Here is a 16,021-nt window from a genome sequence, read left to right on the forward strand (position 1 = left end):
TGCACGTAATAGGAATCAGCAGCAGGTAACCAATGACTGGGATACCTGCATCTCCTGAGCCCCTTGTCAGAGATGGTGCTGGACATGATTGTTGTAGTAGTCACTGAGGCAATGATAACTGGTGGCACTGAGAACATCCAGGATGATGGTATGTTCCTCCCTTATGCAACGTTTTACATTCCAGTTCACCTCAACCTGCTACCCAGCATGAGATGCAGATGCACATAGTGTGATTACATGTTTCTTCATTTCCACCCAACATACCCCTCTTGATCTCCTTCCCCCTACTTGGCCCTCCTCAGATGCATTTTTGCTTTCAGACATCCAAGAACTGCCACTGTGCCATTGTGCCACCCAGCAAACTGTCCTCTAACAGATCACTGGGATTGTTGAAGTGCCATCCCAGGAGAGTGACAGTGATGCTGTAGAACGTGTTGTCCTCCCTCAGGATGCCAGCATGCTTGCTCCCACCATTGTCACTCCACCAATGGCCCTGCTGTTCCCTCTCAGCCTGCCAACCCAGACTGCTGCACATGTTAAGGTCCGAAACTGAGCCTTCAAGGCCCAGAACCGCTTGAGGGTGTCTTTCAAAACATCTGCAATTGTTCCCAATGAAAGTCAACAGCCTTCCAGCAGCCATGCTGAGACCACTGGGGCAGCACTGCACAGGAGCACTGGGACAGGCAAAGATAGACCATAAGATATAGGAGCAGAATTGGGCCATTCGGCCCATCAAATCTGCTCCACCATTCAATCATGGCTGATATGATTCTCATCCCCATTTTTCTGCCTTCTCTCCATAACCCTTGATTCCTCAGTGCCTGGTAGACAGGCACTAAGGAAATGCAACTGGTTGACTAGCTCAGTTTTGCTTGCATTATTGGTTGTGTTGTTGAATAAAGTTGTTATGGAATGGTTTTTAACTAATGCCTCTTACCTCAAGAATTAGACCAATATGGTGCTGTGTGCGCCCACTGCAGAGTGCTGGGATGGTTTGGAATTGTGGTGCAATAGTGATTTGGGAAAATCTTAAGAAGAGCCAGAGTCTGATTGGCTACTCAGAAACAGCCCGCCGGCAATGCCATCCCAGAAGCCTCTTTCGTCCACTTCCTGTGCACTTGCACGTTCTCAGTTGCTCACTGAAGGTCTAGTGGTAAGGCCTGTGCTCTCAAGAGGACCAAGTTGCATGATCACAGCAGACCAACATGGATCTGGAGATCTGTTCCAAGTCAGAATTATAAATAACCCCTCCAATATGGCGGGGTCGAGTATTTTTCCTCCACTTCTGGATGCTTCTGGCACATGGCAGCCCACATTAGTGTCCTTCAATGAAAGGTACACTGTGTGGGCCGAGCTGACACAATTTACAGGACTGGCACAAGGTGGCATCATTAGAACAGATGCAACAGAAATTGAAAAACTGGGGCAATGCAATAGAATCCTTCCAGGAAGCAGAGTGTGAGGTAATTATGTGACTTTTAAGGGCGTCTGGACAAATACATGAATAGGATGGGAACAAAGGAGAGGGATATGATCCTCAGAAGGGTAGGGTTTTTATTTCAGATGGGCAGCATGGTTGGTGCAGGCTTGGAGGCCAAAGGGCCCGTTCCTGTGTTCTAAATGTCTTTGTTCTTACATGAGCCAGTGGGATTATTAGTGGATATTAATTGACAGCCTATCCCCAAAAATGGAGATAGAGATGCTGAGGAAGGGAAAGGAAGAGTCAGAGATGAACCATGTGAAGGATACGGTGGAAATTGGAGGATAAAATGTTACATTTTGGAGGAGAACAGGAAATAGTTCCAATATAATTCTGTCAAAGAAACTGGGGAGGAAGTAGAACTAGAATAAAAATGTTCCACAAAAGGTAGACAAATCTAATACCCATAGGGGTTTCCATAGCAACACATTTTATTTGGAGGAAATGGGTGAAGTCAAAGGAGAAGTTGTTCAATGTGACGAGTTCAGCAGGCAGAGGAGGGTGATGGTGAATGAGATCATCCTGGTAAATTGAGAGGTAGAGGAATTATATATCTACGGTGAAAAGGAGATGATTATGGGTGGGAAACTGTTGAAGTGGCAGACCGTGTCCACACAGTCACAGGTGTACACTGGGACAAAGAAAAACAGGACAAGGAGAGAAAATAAATAGCGCCAAGATAGAGAGAAACAAGTTCTGTGGTGAAAGAAGAGGCTGAAATGATGGGCAAATGAGGGTGGACCTGTTTGTGGATCTTGGAACAGGGATAGAAATGGGCATTGTAAAGTTGGGGCTCTTTGAGGATGGAGGCCATGAAGTTAAGATCTCTAGAGGATATGAGGTCAGTGACAACCTGGGAAGAGACAGCTTGATGCCAAGTGGCGGGGTCATGGTAGGGGTATGGGGAAGTCGAGGCTTTGTTTCCAACCTCTGCAAGGTTGATGTCAGTTTGCTAAACAAAAATAATACACCGCCTTTGCCAGCAAGTTTACTGACAATGTTAGGATTGGATCTGAGAGAACAGAATGCTGCAAGTTTAAATGGGGGTAGGTTTAAGTGAATGAGCAGAGCAGTAATCCTGAGATGGCCAATGTCACACTAGCAGTTCCCAATGAAAATATCTATAAAAAGTAACTAGCTAGAAGGAAAAGTTCAGCAAGAATTCTTAAAGTTAGAGAAAGGGCTAGATTCCCGGCCAAAAATGTGGGCATGCAGTTCAAGATGACAGAAAAGTGACTTTGTGCCATGCTGAGTTTGAAATTTATTGAAGTGGAAGTAGGGAAAGAAATAAAGGAGATTGTCATCGACTTCAGGAAACGTAAAGGAGAACCTGCCCCTGTCTACATCAATGGGGACAAAGTAGAAAGAGTCAAGAGCTTCAAGTTTTTAGGTGTCCAGATCACCAACAACCTGTCCTGGTCCCCCCATGCCAACACTATAGTTAAGAAAGCCCACCCACGCCTCTACTCTCTCAAAAGACTAAAGAAATTTGGCATGTCAGCTACGACTCTCACCAACTTTTACAGATGCACCATAGAAAGCATTCTTTCTGGTTGTATCACAGCTTGGTATGGCTCCTGCTCTGCTCAAGACCGCAAGGAACTACAAAAGGTCATGAATGTAGTCTAATCCATCACGCAAACCAGCCTCCCATCCATTGACTCTGTTTACACTTCCCGCTGCCTCGGCAAAGCAGCCAGCATAATTAAGGACCCCTCGCACCCTGGACATTCTCTCTTCCATCTTTTTCCTTCAGGAAAAAGATACAAAAGTCTGAGTTCACGTACCAACTGACTCTAGAACAGCTTCTTCCCTGCTGCTGTCAGACTTTTGAATGGACTTACCTTGCGTTAAGTTGATCTTTCTCTACACCCTCACTATGATGGTAACATTACATTCTGCACTCTCTCATTTCCTTCTCTATGAATGGTATGTTTTGTCTATGTAGCACGCAAGAAACAATACTTTTCACTATATGTTAATACATGTGACAATAATAAATCAAATCAAATCAAATCAAAAAAGTGAAGGCTGTTTGAATGTAACCAGTGACAACTTTATATCGGATGTAATGTGACCGATGGTAACAAGCTGTAAGGGTCAGCTGACCCAGTAAATCATTGAACCAATTACAGAATGATGTGATGGTCAGCTGACTCACTATAAATAAGAACCTGTTGGGAATTGTGGGGAAGCTTGGAATGGCCCAGGCCAAGGTCCCAAGTTTCGAATAATGAAGTTTCTTTATTAAACCCTTCCTTTGATTTATAAGTTGGAGTAAGTTTTGTTATATTTTTATTGTCTGCATTTGTAGAGTTCCTTCTGAAGAAACAAAGACTAATAGCATGGATTCAGAGATGGGAAGGTCAGATGAGACAATGAAAACATGGCAAAGCGTGAGATTGGAAGGGAGGATGGGATCTGAGGAAAGTGAAGGAGAGAAAATATACAGAGAGGCATTGGCATGAGGCTGTTGAAGCTTTTGATCCTTGACACCTGAACAGAAGCACAAAAATGTTTTTGTTAAACCAAAGAATAAAACTGAAAAGCAGAGCAATATTATACTGAGATAGAGTGAATCAATGCTGCTGAAGGAAAGTCAAGAGTATGCATGCGGCAGCACATGGTTTAGACTGGGAACAACAGTGGTTTGAGGAATACTGAATATCTCGGAGATATCTGTCATCACGATAGATCCGAAACATTGTGGAATTTCAGTTGGTATCCGAGTGGTGTTAGTTGAAATCAGAGGCAGATGCTGAGGAAGGAGATGTGGCTGTGACAGTGGATTTAATCGATACCCAATTAAACATGAAAAGGGAAACAGAAAACACTGAGGGTGAAAAATTAAAAGAGACCAATGGAAATCCTGTCATGGAGATGAGCAGAACTTCATCAAGTCTTCTGCGTTGGTTGTGTTGGCATCACAGACCAACATCTGTATTCTGTCAACATTTATGAATGTCACCAAATGATATGGTAGCCATGATAATGAAAACTTAATAAACAGAGATAATCCAAAGATGATTCTTGCATTTTTCAAGTGATGGGGCTGTGACAATTTCTTTTGGCAGCTTGATCCATCGTGGGATTGTCCTTGAGAAGTGGTAGGAAACCCTGCTGATGTTATGTGTGAAAGCATTCCAACCTGAAGCACTGGTTTCCCGTGATATATTTTCTTTTTGGATGAGAAATGTTTGTGAAAACAGTGAAACTCACTCAAATATAGTGTATTTATTAAAGTAGAAGAAAGATAGTAAAATACTGCAAAGAACGATCTGGTGCTTTGGCAAATTAACAGTAAGCACTTAGTCCCTCGAAGACTGAAAACCCAAAAGTATTTGTTTCCCTCATAATCCTAAACTCTGCTGAGACCCCCGTTTCCCAAAGAACAATCATAAACCTATCGGTTAAATCAATAGTGATTACCACACTGATTATGTGACACAAACTGGCTTTTGTTTTCAGTACCTCATCTCTAGCAGAGCTATTGCCTGAGGATAGCTACCCCTCTCCCCTGCTCTTTTGCTGCCTGCAGCTCCTAATCTCTGGCTGAACTGGTTCCTGGGATGGCTGCCGCTCTCCCTCTTGCTGCTGCATCTTGCTCATCTGTGTCCAAACTGCTTCCTGGTTTACAGCAATCTGACTACAAATTGTAGCAAAGAACAACCAGTTCCCTATTCTTTCCTTTTCCTTCCTTTCTCTTAGTTGCTGCCCAGATATGGTTTACAAAATACATGATGTGGAGATGCCGGCGTTGGACTGGGGTAAACACAGTAAGAAGTTTAACAACACCAGGTTAAAGTCCAACAGGTTTATTTGGTAGCAAAAGCCACACAAGCTTTCGAGGCTCTGAGCCCCTTCTTCAGGTGAGTGGGAATTCTGTTCACAAACAGAACTTATAAGACACAGACTCAATTTACATGAATAATGGTTGGAATGCGAATACTTACAACTAATCCAGTCTTTAAGAAACAAAACAATGGGAGTGGAGAGAGCATCAAGACAGGCTAAAAAGATGTGTATTGTCTCCAGACAAGACAGCCAGTGAAACTCTGCAGGTCCACGCAACTGTGGGAGTTACAAATAGTGTGACATAAATTCTGATTCTAGGATCGCATGATAAAGACTCAGGAGGAAAAAAGCAGAAATATTTATGTGAAATAGTGTGACATAAACCCAATATCCCGGTTGAGGCCGTCCTTGTGTGTGCGGAACCTGGCTATCAGTTTCTGCTCCGCGACTCTGCGCTGTCGTGTGTCGCGAAGGCCGCCTTGGAGAACGCTTACCCGAATATCAGAGGCCGAATGCCCGTGACCGCTGAAGTGCTCCCCAACAGGAAGAGAACAGTCTTGCCTGGTGATTGTCGAGCGGTGTTCATTCATCCGTTGTCGCAGCGTCTGCATAGTTTCCCCAATGTACCATGCCTCGGGACATCCTTTCTTGCAGCGTATCAGGTAGACAACGTTGGCCGAGTTGCAAGAGTATGTACCGTGTACCTGGTGGATGGTGTTCTCACGTGAGATGATGGCATCTGTGTCGATGATCCGGCACGTCTTGCAGAGGTTGCTGTGGCAGGGTTGTGTGGTGTCTTGGTCACTGTTCTCCTGAAGGCTGGGTAGTTTGCTGCGGACAATGGTCTGTTTGAGGTTGTGCGGTTGTTTGAAGGCAAGATGTGGGGGTGTGGGGATGGCCTTGGCGAGATGTTCGTCTTCATCAATGACATGTTGAAGGCTCCGGAGGAGATGCCGTAGCTTCTCCGCTCCGGGGAAGTACTGGACAACGAAGGGTACTCTGTCCACTGTGTCCCGTGTTTGTCTTCTGAGGAGGTCGGTGCGGTTTTTCGCTGTGGCGCGTTGGAACTGTTGATCAATGAGTCTAGCGCCATATCCTGTTCTTATGAGGGCATCTTTCAGCGTCTGGAGGTGTCTGTTGCGATCCTCCTCATCCGAGCAGATCCTGTGTATACGGAGGGCTTGTCCGTAGGGGATGGCTTCTTTAACGTGTTTAGGGTGGAAGCTGGAGAAGTGGAGCATCGTGAGGTTATCCGTGGGCTTGCGGTACAGTGAGGTGCTGAGGTGACCGTCCTTAATGGAGATGCGCGTGTCCAAGAATGCAACCGATTCCGGAGAGTAGTCTATGGTGAGCCTGATGGTGGGATGGAACTTGTTGATGTCATCATAGAGTTGTTTCAGTGATTGTTCACCATGAGTCCAAAGGAAGAAAATGTCATCGATGTATCTAGTGTATAGCACCGGTTGAAGGTCCCGTGCGGTGAAGAAGTCTTGTTCGAACCTGTGCATGAAGATGTTGGCATATTGAGGTGCAAATTTGGTCCCCATGGCTGTTCCGTGTGTCTGGATGAAGAACTGGTTGTTGAAGGTGAAGATATTGTGGTCCAGGATGAAGCGGATGAGATGTAAAATTGCATCTGGAAACTGGCAGTTGTTGGCGCTGAGCACTGAGGCCGTTGCAGCAATGCCATCGTCATGGGGGATGCTGGTGTAGAGTGCTGAGACATCCATTGTGACGAGGAGCGCTCCTGGTTCAACTGCTCCATGTGTGCCGAGTTTCTGTAGGAAGTCCGTCGTGTCGCGACAAAAGCTGGGGGTTCTTTGTGCAATGGGTTTCAGGATGCCCTCGACATAGCCGGAGAGGTTCTCGCACAGGGTCCCATTGCCCGATACGATGGGACGGCCGGGTGTGTTTGCCTTGTGTATCTTCGGGAGGCAGTAGAGATCTCCAACGCGGGGAGTACGTGGGATGAGAGCACGGAGGGTGTTCTGAAGGTCCGGATCAAAGGTCTTGATCAGAGTGTTGAGTTGACGGGTGTGTTCTTTGGTAGCCAGGTTCCGCACACACAAGGACGGCCTCAACCGGGATATTGGGTTTATGTCACACTATTTCACATAAATATTTCTGCTTTTTTCCTCCTGAGTCTTTATCATGCGATCCTAGAATCAGAATTTATGTCACACTATTTGTAACTCCCACAGTTGCGTGGACCTGCAGAGTTTCACTGGCTGTCTTGTCTGGAGACAATACACATCTTTTTAGCCTGTCTTGATGCTCTCTCCACTCCCATTGTTTTGTTTCTTAAAGACTGGATTAGTTGTAAGTATTCGCATTCCAACCATTATTCATGTAAATTGAGTCTGTGTCTTATAAGTTCTGTTTGTGAACAGAATTCCCACTCACCTGAAGAAGGGGCTCAGAGCCTCGAAAGCTTGTGTGGCTTTTGCTACCAAATAAACCTGTTGGACTTTAACCTGGTGTTGTTAAACTTCTTACTGTGTTTACAAAATACATGGCAGTTTGATTTTACTTGTGCAAAAAAAACATTTATTTAACTAGCATCCTACCATTTCATGACAGGAAGAAAGATTGTTGATTGTAGTTTGTGTGGATGCCTTACCTTGTGTTTTATCATTGCCAGAGGGCACTAGGTATGTGTTTATGTTAATTCCTGCAATCCATTCCATATTTTACAGAACACAATCAGTTTACTTTTCCCTCTCCTTTGCTGTAGTGATCCCCATCCTAAAGCTTTGATAAAGAATGTGGCACTGGGGCCTTACCCATACTGATCTGTGCAGAATCATGCAGCATATCTTCTGATTGCTTCAAACGTATTTATATCTCATCATATAAGGATCCGACACACAACTTGCCTACCCCAGGATTGGATGAACAAATGCGTGGGAAGCTATAACCCTGATATTTTGTTGCTGTAGCCAAAGGGACTTCCTCAGAAATCCAAAAACCCTGATTACTTTGGATGTTAGCTGCTGAATGTGGAATCAGCCATTGAAGATTGTTTTAAAAGTGAACCCCCAGGTCTGGTTATGTATCTGCCTGCTCGAAAATGTGATTACAGAACTTAAGGGTATCAGTTGATGGATCCTTTTTGTTGGCGATGTTCATGTTATAGCATTTTCTGGTATTGAATGTAACTTTCCATTGGTCCTGCCTTTTTTCAAATTCCTGAAAATCATCTTGCAGTGAATTGATGTGATCTTGAGTTTTTGTTATGACAACATTATCAAATATTTTCACACCTTTGTGATAAAGGGATGTAAGGAATAGCATTAGTAAAGTATCTGTAAAAAATAGTTATGTCTCACTATTTCATCATATTATAAAGAACATAGTCTCCTTAAGTAGCTGAAAGATTCAGATATTCTTGTGAGTTGAAGATCTGCAAGATACTGCATCTGTTTTGGAATAATTGCATTGTTTTCTAGCAGATTTCCTGCCATGTTTCTTCTGGTAAGCCAGGCAACGGACTGTTTTTTTACAGTTATATAATTTACTATTCTGTTTCAATGAAGCAGTGCCACTTTAAAGTTCAAAGTCTAATTGTTGTTGTTAGGCAAACATAGATTCAAGTCAGAGTTTAACTATTGATTGATGAGAGAGAGACCTGTATTGAAAGAAAATAGTTGTCACTTTCAAGTTCCAACTCAGAAGCCCCAGCATTAAATGATGATATATGTTGATTGTGTGAAGATTGTGTTGTATCTGTAACAAAGTCTAACAACTTTTGTATGATGATTGATAAACTACATGCATAGCTTTTGTATATATCTAGCTAATCACCCAAGACTTTGCTTGTGGTAATTCAAAGGATATGATATAAATGCAGGAGTATTTTACCATGAAACTATCACAAGATAATCACAGAGGAGGATGACCACTTGGCCCATCCATCAAGTGAAATTTTAATGACTTTCTCTCCTATCGCCACATCCACATTCATTGTCACTCCATACCTCCACCAGCTGTGCAACAGTAAGTAGATAGTCAATAGTATCTCACCTGCAAATTGGATGCTGATGGGTGGAATCATGTGGTGGCAATGGGGGTCTCAGCCATTAGCTGGAGAGCTAGTGGGAAAACTGCATCGTCCCTTTTCGGGAAGGCCTGCCCCATTCTTTTCCACTCAGGCATCTTACAGGCCAACAAAAGACCTTCACCCAGGATGAAGGAGTCTAGAGGCTCTATTGAGTGGTGTACCACCAGGAGGTGGTGCTGGCTGCGGCTGGTATAACACCCACCAGAGGCCTAGCATCATCGCTGGATCCCAGGCCAAAGGTGAGTGTTGGTGGGAGGGAAAGTCACAGAGGAGGGTGTGTAGTGGGGGTTGTCAGTAAGGGCAAGGATGGTTCTGAATGGGTCCTCCCTTCCAAATACCTTCCTCAATCAGGTAGAGTTCCTTTGAACGACAGACCATACAACCCCCTTCCTGCCAGCAGCCTGTAAGCAACCCCACAACTAGTTAACACCAATGGTGGCAGGGTGGGGTCCTTAAATTGGCATTAATTGGTCACTTAATAGCCTCAATATGCAGTGGGGTGGGAAGGCCATCCACTGGGCTTTCTACCATGGATTTAACCAAGGTGGAGACGGGATGGTGGCAGATGGAATACAATGAGGAAATGTGTGAGGTTATGCACTTTGGAAGGAGGAATGGAGGCATAGACTATTTTCTAAATGGGGAAATGCTTAGGAAATCAGAAACACAAAGGGACTTGGGAGTCCTTGTTCAAGATTCTCTTAAGGTTAACGTGCAGATTCATTCGGCAGTTAGGAAGGCAAATGCAATGTTAGCATTCATGTCGCGAGGGCTAGAATACAAGAGCAGCGATGTACTTCTAAGGCTGTATAAGGCTCTGGTCAGACTCCAATTAGAGTATTGTGAGCAGTTTTGAGCCTCATACCTAAAGAAGGATGTGCTGGCCTTGGAAAGCATCCAGAGAAGGTTCACAAGAATGACCCCTGGAATGAAGAGCTTGTTGTATGAGGAACGGTTGAGGACTCTGGGTCTGTACTCGTTGGAGTTTAGAAGGATGAGGTGGGTATCTTATTGAAACTTACAGGATACTGCGAGGCCTGGATAGAGCGGACATGGAGAGGATGTTTCCATTAGTAGGAAAAACTTGAACCAGATGGCACAGTCTCAGGCTAAAGGGACAATCCTTTAAAACAGGGATGAGGAGGAATTTCTTCAGCCAGCGAGTAGTGAATCCGTGGAACTCTTTTCCGCAGAAGGCTGTGGAGGCTAGGTCATTGAGTGTCTTTAAGACAAAGATAGATAGGTTCTTGATTAGTAAGGGGATCAGGGGTTATGGGGAAAAGGCAAGAGAATGGGGATGAGAAAAATATCAGCCATGATTGAATGGCAGAGCAGACTCGATGGGCCGAGTGACCTAATTCTGCTCCTATGTCTTATGGTCTTAGGATCCCCACCTGCTACACCCCCACTTGATTAAATGACACCCTCCCCCCACCTCTCCCCACCCACCACTAACAAACACAGGAATGAGCACAAGATTTTGCCTGATGTCTTTAATTAGCGGTGGTGGAGGGATGATCCTGCATACAGCTGAATATGTGAAGATGTTAGGTAGAGCGGGAGGTCCAAACTGACTGACAGCGTGATCTTCCAATTCTGCTTACTACTGGCCCATTCACATAACACCAATGTGATTCCCCTCAACAACATGCTGATCAACGTGGCCCACACCGGAACAGGTCACAAGCAGCCAGTCTTTTTTGCCTCACTCAGACCATAGTGCCCAAACACTTGTGCCATGAAGCCAGATTTTGCAGCCTGAATGTCCACTGGAATTCCATCGACAGCACCCCTCCCTTGATTCAATTCTCAAACATCCCCATGATTCCATCTCCATCCTCACTGCGACACCATTTCCATCCTCCTCTGTGATCCCATTTCCAACTGCCCCCCCTCCCCACCGTGATCCCATCTCAATTCCCCTCCGCGATCCAATCTCCATCCTCCTCTGCAATTCCATCTCTTCATTGTGAGCCAGTGCCAATCCAGGATCTCCTCTCTTCACATTACAGTAAATGCTTTTCATTTGCAGGCTTATGCAACCAGAAGCTCCCTTAATTCTGCTGGACCTCAACATTTTCCAAAAAGTCCAATCCTCCAGTCCACCTCTTAAATGATATCAGATTAGACCTTCACATCTGCCTCTTTCTCTTTCTCCCTCTCCAGTACTGCAGGCTGGGGTGTGCGAGTAGTCCTGAGGTTTTGAAGTGAAAGACAGTTTGGATGATTGAGCACTGAGAGCATTTTGCAATTGAAACAATGTTTACCCGGCCACCACCCCCACAACCCCCACATATTCTCTGACCCTAGGCCCACCCAAACTTGCTCACACCGTTCAAAAAGAAGAAAGAAAGAACTTGAATTTGGAGGTTAGATATGTCAAAAGGCAGCTTTGTCTTTTGAGCTGTCGGCAGTGGCTCAGTGTTGGGATGTGTTTCACTGAGTCGGTAGGTTGTAGATTCATAGTCCCACTCCAGAGATATGTGCACATAATCCAAGTTGACACTCCGCCGCAGCATGAAGGTATGCTGCACATTCAGAGGTGTTGTCTTTTGGAAATGACATTAAATTGAGGCCCCACCATATGTTGACATATAATATCCCACATCATTAAAAAAAAAGCATGGGAGATCTCCCCAGTGTCCTGGTCAAGATTTATCCTTCAATCAACATCACTAAAACCAATCACCATTAATGCATCGCTTCCTGTGGAACCTTTTTTTAAATACTTTTCCAATTCAATCAAATCAACTCCAATTCAGAGTCTCAACAAGTTGAGACATTTCCGATCCAAGCTGACAAGACAGGGCCTCCACTCCTGTCTTGGGCCTGATCTACATGAGCCAAGCTGATTGGAGCAGGTGCAGACTCACCTCCTCCAAGGCTAGATCTCATTTGCATCTTAGCCAAAAGGCCGAGATGCCGCTTTTAAAAATTGCTTCAAATGAAGCTTAAATGTAGCCTAATGACCTCAAACAAGTGTCGATACTACACTTGATCTTAGCCAAAAGGCCGAGAACTGGCTACCATGTTTCCTACCTTAAAACAGGAACTACACTTCAAGTACCCAATTGGCAAAAAGTGAAAGGTACTTTATTAGTAAATGTCTCTATATTTTTCTTTTTATTGGAGCTCAATCCTTTAGCCCAGTTTTAAACTAATGCACTATAAGGGCGGCACGGTAGCACAGTGGTTAGCACTGCTGCTTCACAGCTCCAGGGTCCTGGGTTCGATTCCCGGCTCGGGTCACTGTCTGTGTGGAGTTTGCACATTCTCCTCGTGTCCGCGTGGGTTTCCTCCGGGTGCTCCGGTTTCCTCCCACAGTCCAAAGATGTGCGGGTTAGGTTAATTGGCCATGCTAAAATTGCCCCTTAGTGTCCTGGGATGCATGGGTTAGAGGGATTAGCGGGTAAAATATGTGGGGGTAGGGCCTGGGTGGGATTGTGGTCGGTGCAGACTCGATGGGCCGAATGGCCTCCTTCTGCACTGCAGGGTTTCTATGATGATTCTATGATGTGTCACTCGATTTACACCATGCCTAATATTTAGATCGGTTGAAGTCAACTGACTCCAAAATTGACCGGGCTATAAATCAGGAATCTGATCGGAATGTACCCTGTTCTCATAAAGCATGTTTAGATACAATCTGTTCATAGGTAAATATTAAAATTCCCCACCAGGGAGGTAAACTAAATGCAAGACTCAGACTCACTACAACCACAGAAAATGCTGGAAAATCTCAGCAGGTCTGACAACATCTGTGGAGAGAGAACACGTGCCACCCAGATTCAAAACAAGATGCTATCAGACCTGCTGAGATTTTCCAGCGCTTCCAATTCTTGTTTCAGATTCCAGCATCCGCTGTATTTTGCCTTCACTCCAGCCACAGATAGCTACACTTCCATAAGAGAAATAAGCAAAAATAACTTCACGCTCATTATTAAAGTAATTAATTTCTATCTATGGCAATGCCACAGCAGATCAACTGGTATTGTTAATATCTTTCTTCAATAAATCCAAAATCTCCAACTAATTGTTCCTCCATGAAACATAACTGAAGTATTGGACCAGCTGCCTATCCAGTTCACATTGATGACATTACGATTCTCAAAGAAAAGCATCACGCCCGGAGGTGTGGAACACCCATTAGAATGAGTGGAATTTGTAATTGTTAACAGAGTATGTACTTTATGTATTATTCATACAATTGAACACAAATGTCAACATTTGCCTGACAGGTTTTAATCGCTTTTGCATGAAACATTGATGATCAGAAATTTACAGAATAAACTAACTTGGGCTACTTTGTGTTGGAATATATAGAATAAACAAAGTATAAATTTTAAGAAAAGCATGGACAAGTTCAAATTACATCCAAAGGAAAATTATCAGATAACAATACAGATAGCAAGTGTGGTATACATGGGTCACATGTCATTGGATCCAAATGTTATTGGAATAGTTGTTTGCAGGATTGAACTTTCGTTAAGTTTAGTCTATTCCTGAATTCAAGGTGCAGCTGAATGATGGATCTGTAATATTGTTTATTCTCTGAACAGGGCCATTAGTTTCACTGCCCATGTGACTGAGATTTCAGGAGTAATGAATTCAAAAATATTTCACACATATATGAAACCGCACTTAACGATCAGAACTAAAAGTGCACTCCTGTCAAAACCCCTGGACTAAATAGGAATACATCACGAGGAAAATCTCCTGACCATTTCCCATTGTGCTGAGTTATACTATATTTGGCTTTAAAGCATTGTGTTAAAACAAATCAGCCAGGATAACGAGTCTTGCTAGGAAGTGCACATTATGGATATTCAGCAGAACAATGTTTCAGACTCAGTTTGGAAAACTGCCAATATCTTGGGATGAAAAAGGAAGGAACATTTCCTTAGTGCCTTTCATGACCTGAGCATGTCCCACTTCATTACCAATGAAATATGTATCAGTTGTCGTCCCTGTTGTTATTTCAGGTGCCACAACAGTAGCCAATCTGCACTCAGCATGGTCAGAGTTGGGACCCCTATTTCCAACTCAGATCAGATGTAAAACTAACGACTTACCTTCCTCTGATTTTTCTGGCCAGTCTTCCAATAGAAGGGAGTTCCAGGAATTTGACCCAGCGACAGTGAAGAAATGGCAATATATTTCCAAGTCAGAATGATGAGAGACTTGGAGGGGAAACTCCAGGTGGTGGTGTTCCCAGGTATCTGCTGCTCTTGCCTTTCTAGATGGCAGTGGTCATGGGTTTGGAAGATGGTATCGAAGAAACCTTGGTGGGCTCCTGTTGTGAATCCTGTAGATGGTACACATAGCTGCCACTATCTGTCGGTGGTGGAGGGATTGAATGTTTGTGGAAGGCATAGTAATCAAGCAGGCTGCTTTATCCTGGATGGTGTTGAGTGTTGTTGGAGCTGCACTCATCTAGGCAAGTGGAGAGTATACATTACACTCTTGTCTTGTGCCTTGTAGATGTGGACAGGCTTTGGGATCAGGAGGTGAATTATTTGCCGCAGGATTCTGAGCCTTTGATCAGCTCTTGCAGCTACAGTATTTATATGGCTCGTCTAGTTCAGTTCCTGGTCAATGGTAACCCCCAGGATCTTGAAAGTGGAGAATTCAGCTATGGTAATGTCATTGAATGTCAAAGGCCAAAGGTTAGATTATTTCTTGTTGCAGATAGTCATTGCCTGGCGCTTGTGTGGCACGAATGTCACCTGCCACTTGTTAGCCCAAGCCTGGATATTGCCCAGGCATTTGAACATGGACTGCTTTAGTATTTGAGGCCTTGAGAGAAATCTTTGTATCCTCAATGGCTACACGGGAGGTCCCAGAAGATTGGAGAATAGCCAATGCTGTTCCTTTGTTTAAGAAGGGTAGCAAGGATAATCCAGGTAATTGCAGGCACCCGGTGTGACAGTAGACTAATGGGGCAGTATTTGGCCAGATTGGACCTGGCAATTTCTTGTATCTGGCAATTTTCCACATTGCCGGGTAGATGCTGAAGGTGGAATTTCTGTCCCCCAGTGCGATGAAATCCCGCCCTTGACAGCTGCTGGCCAATCAGATTGAACTGAGTACAGGGCACTGCTCAGACTGCAAGCATCTCAACGAAGAAAAGAAGATATGGAAGCTGGAGACAAGTAAGTTGAATCCTTTTGGGTGAAGAAGGATTGGGCAATTGGACAGCCTAAGACGGGGAGCAAGTGGGGCAGTATGTTTTTTAAGGTCAGGCAGGGAGGTACAAATTGAGGGTAACATATTTTTGAGGTGGGTGGGGGTGTGGGTGGAGCAATCCCCGAATGCTGTGCACCCCTATCATGAATCACGTTGATGTTATCTGTGAGAGCATCCCAATGTGAGGCACAAGTTTGTGCTGGTGTATAGTTCTGTTTTAGATTGGTGTGAGGAGCCACGTGAAACCACCCATGAGAATGAGCAGCCCAGTCGTGGAGTAACAAAGAACAAAGAAAATTACAGCACAGGAACAGGCCCTTCGGCTCTCCAAGCCTGCACTGACCATGATGCCCGACTGAACTAAAGCCCCCTACGCTTCCGGGGACCATATCCTTCTATTCCCATCCTATTCATGTATTTGTCAAGACGCCCCTTAAAAGTCACTATCGTATTTGCTTCCACTACCTCCCCCGGCAACGAGTTCCAGGCACCCACCACCC

The sequence above is a fragment of the Mustelus asterias genome, chromosome 6 (genome assembly GCF_964213995.1).
Source record: "Mustelus asterias chromosome 6, sMusAst1.hap1.1, whole genome shotgun sequence".
Taxonomy (NCBI): domain Eukaryota; kingdom Metazoa; phylum Chordata; class Chondrichthyes; order Carcharhiniformes; family Triakidae; genus Mustelus; species Mustelus asterias.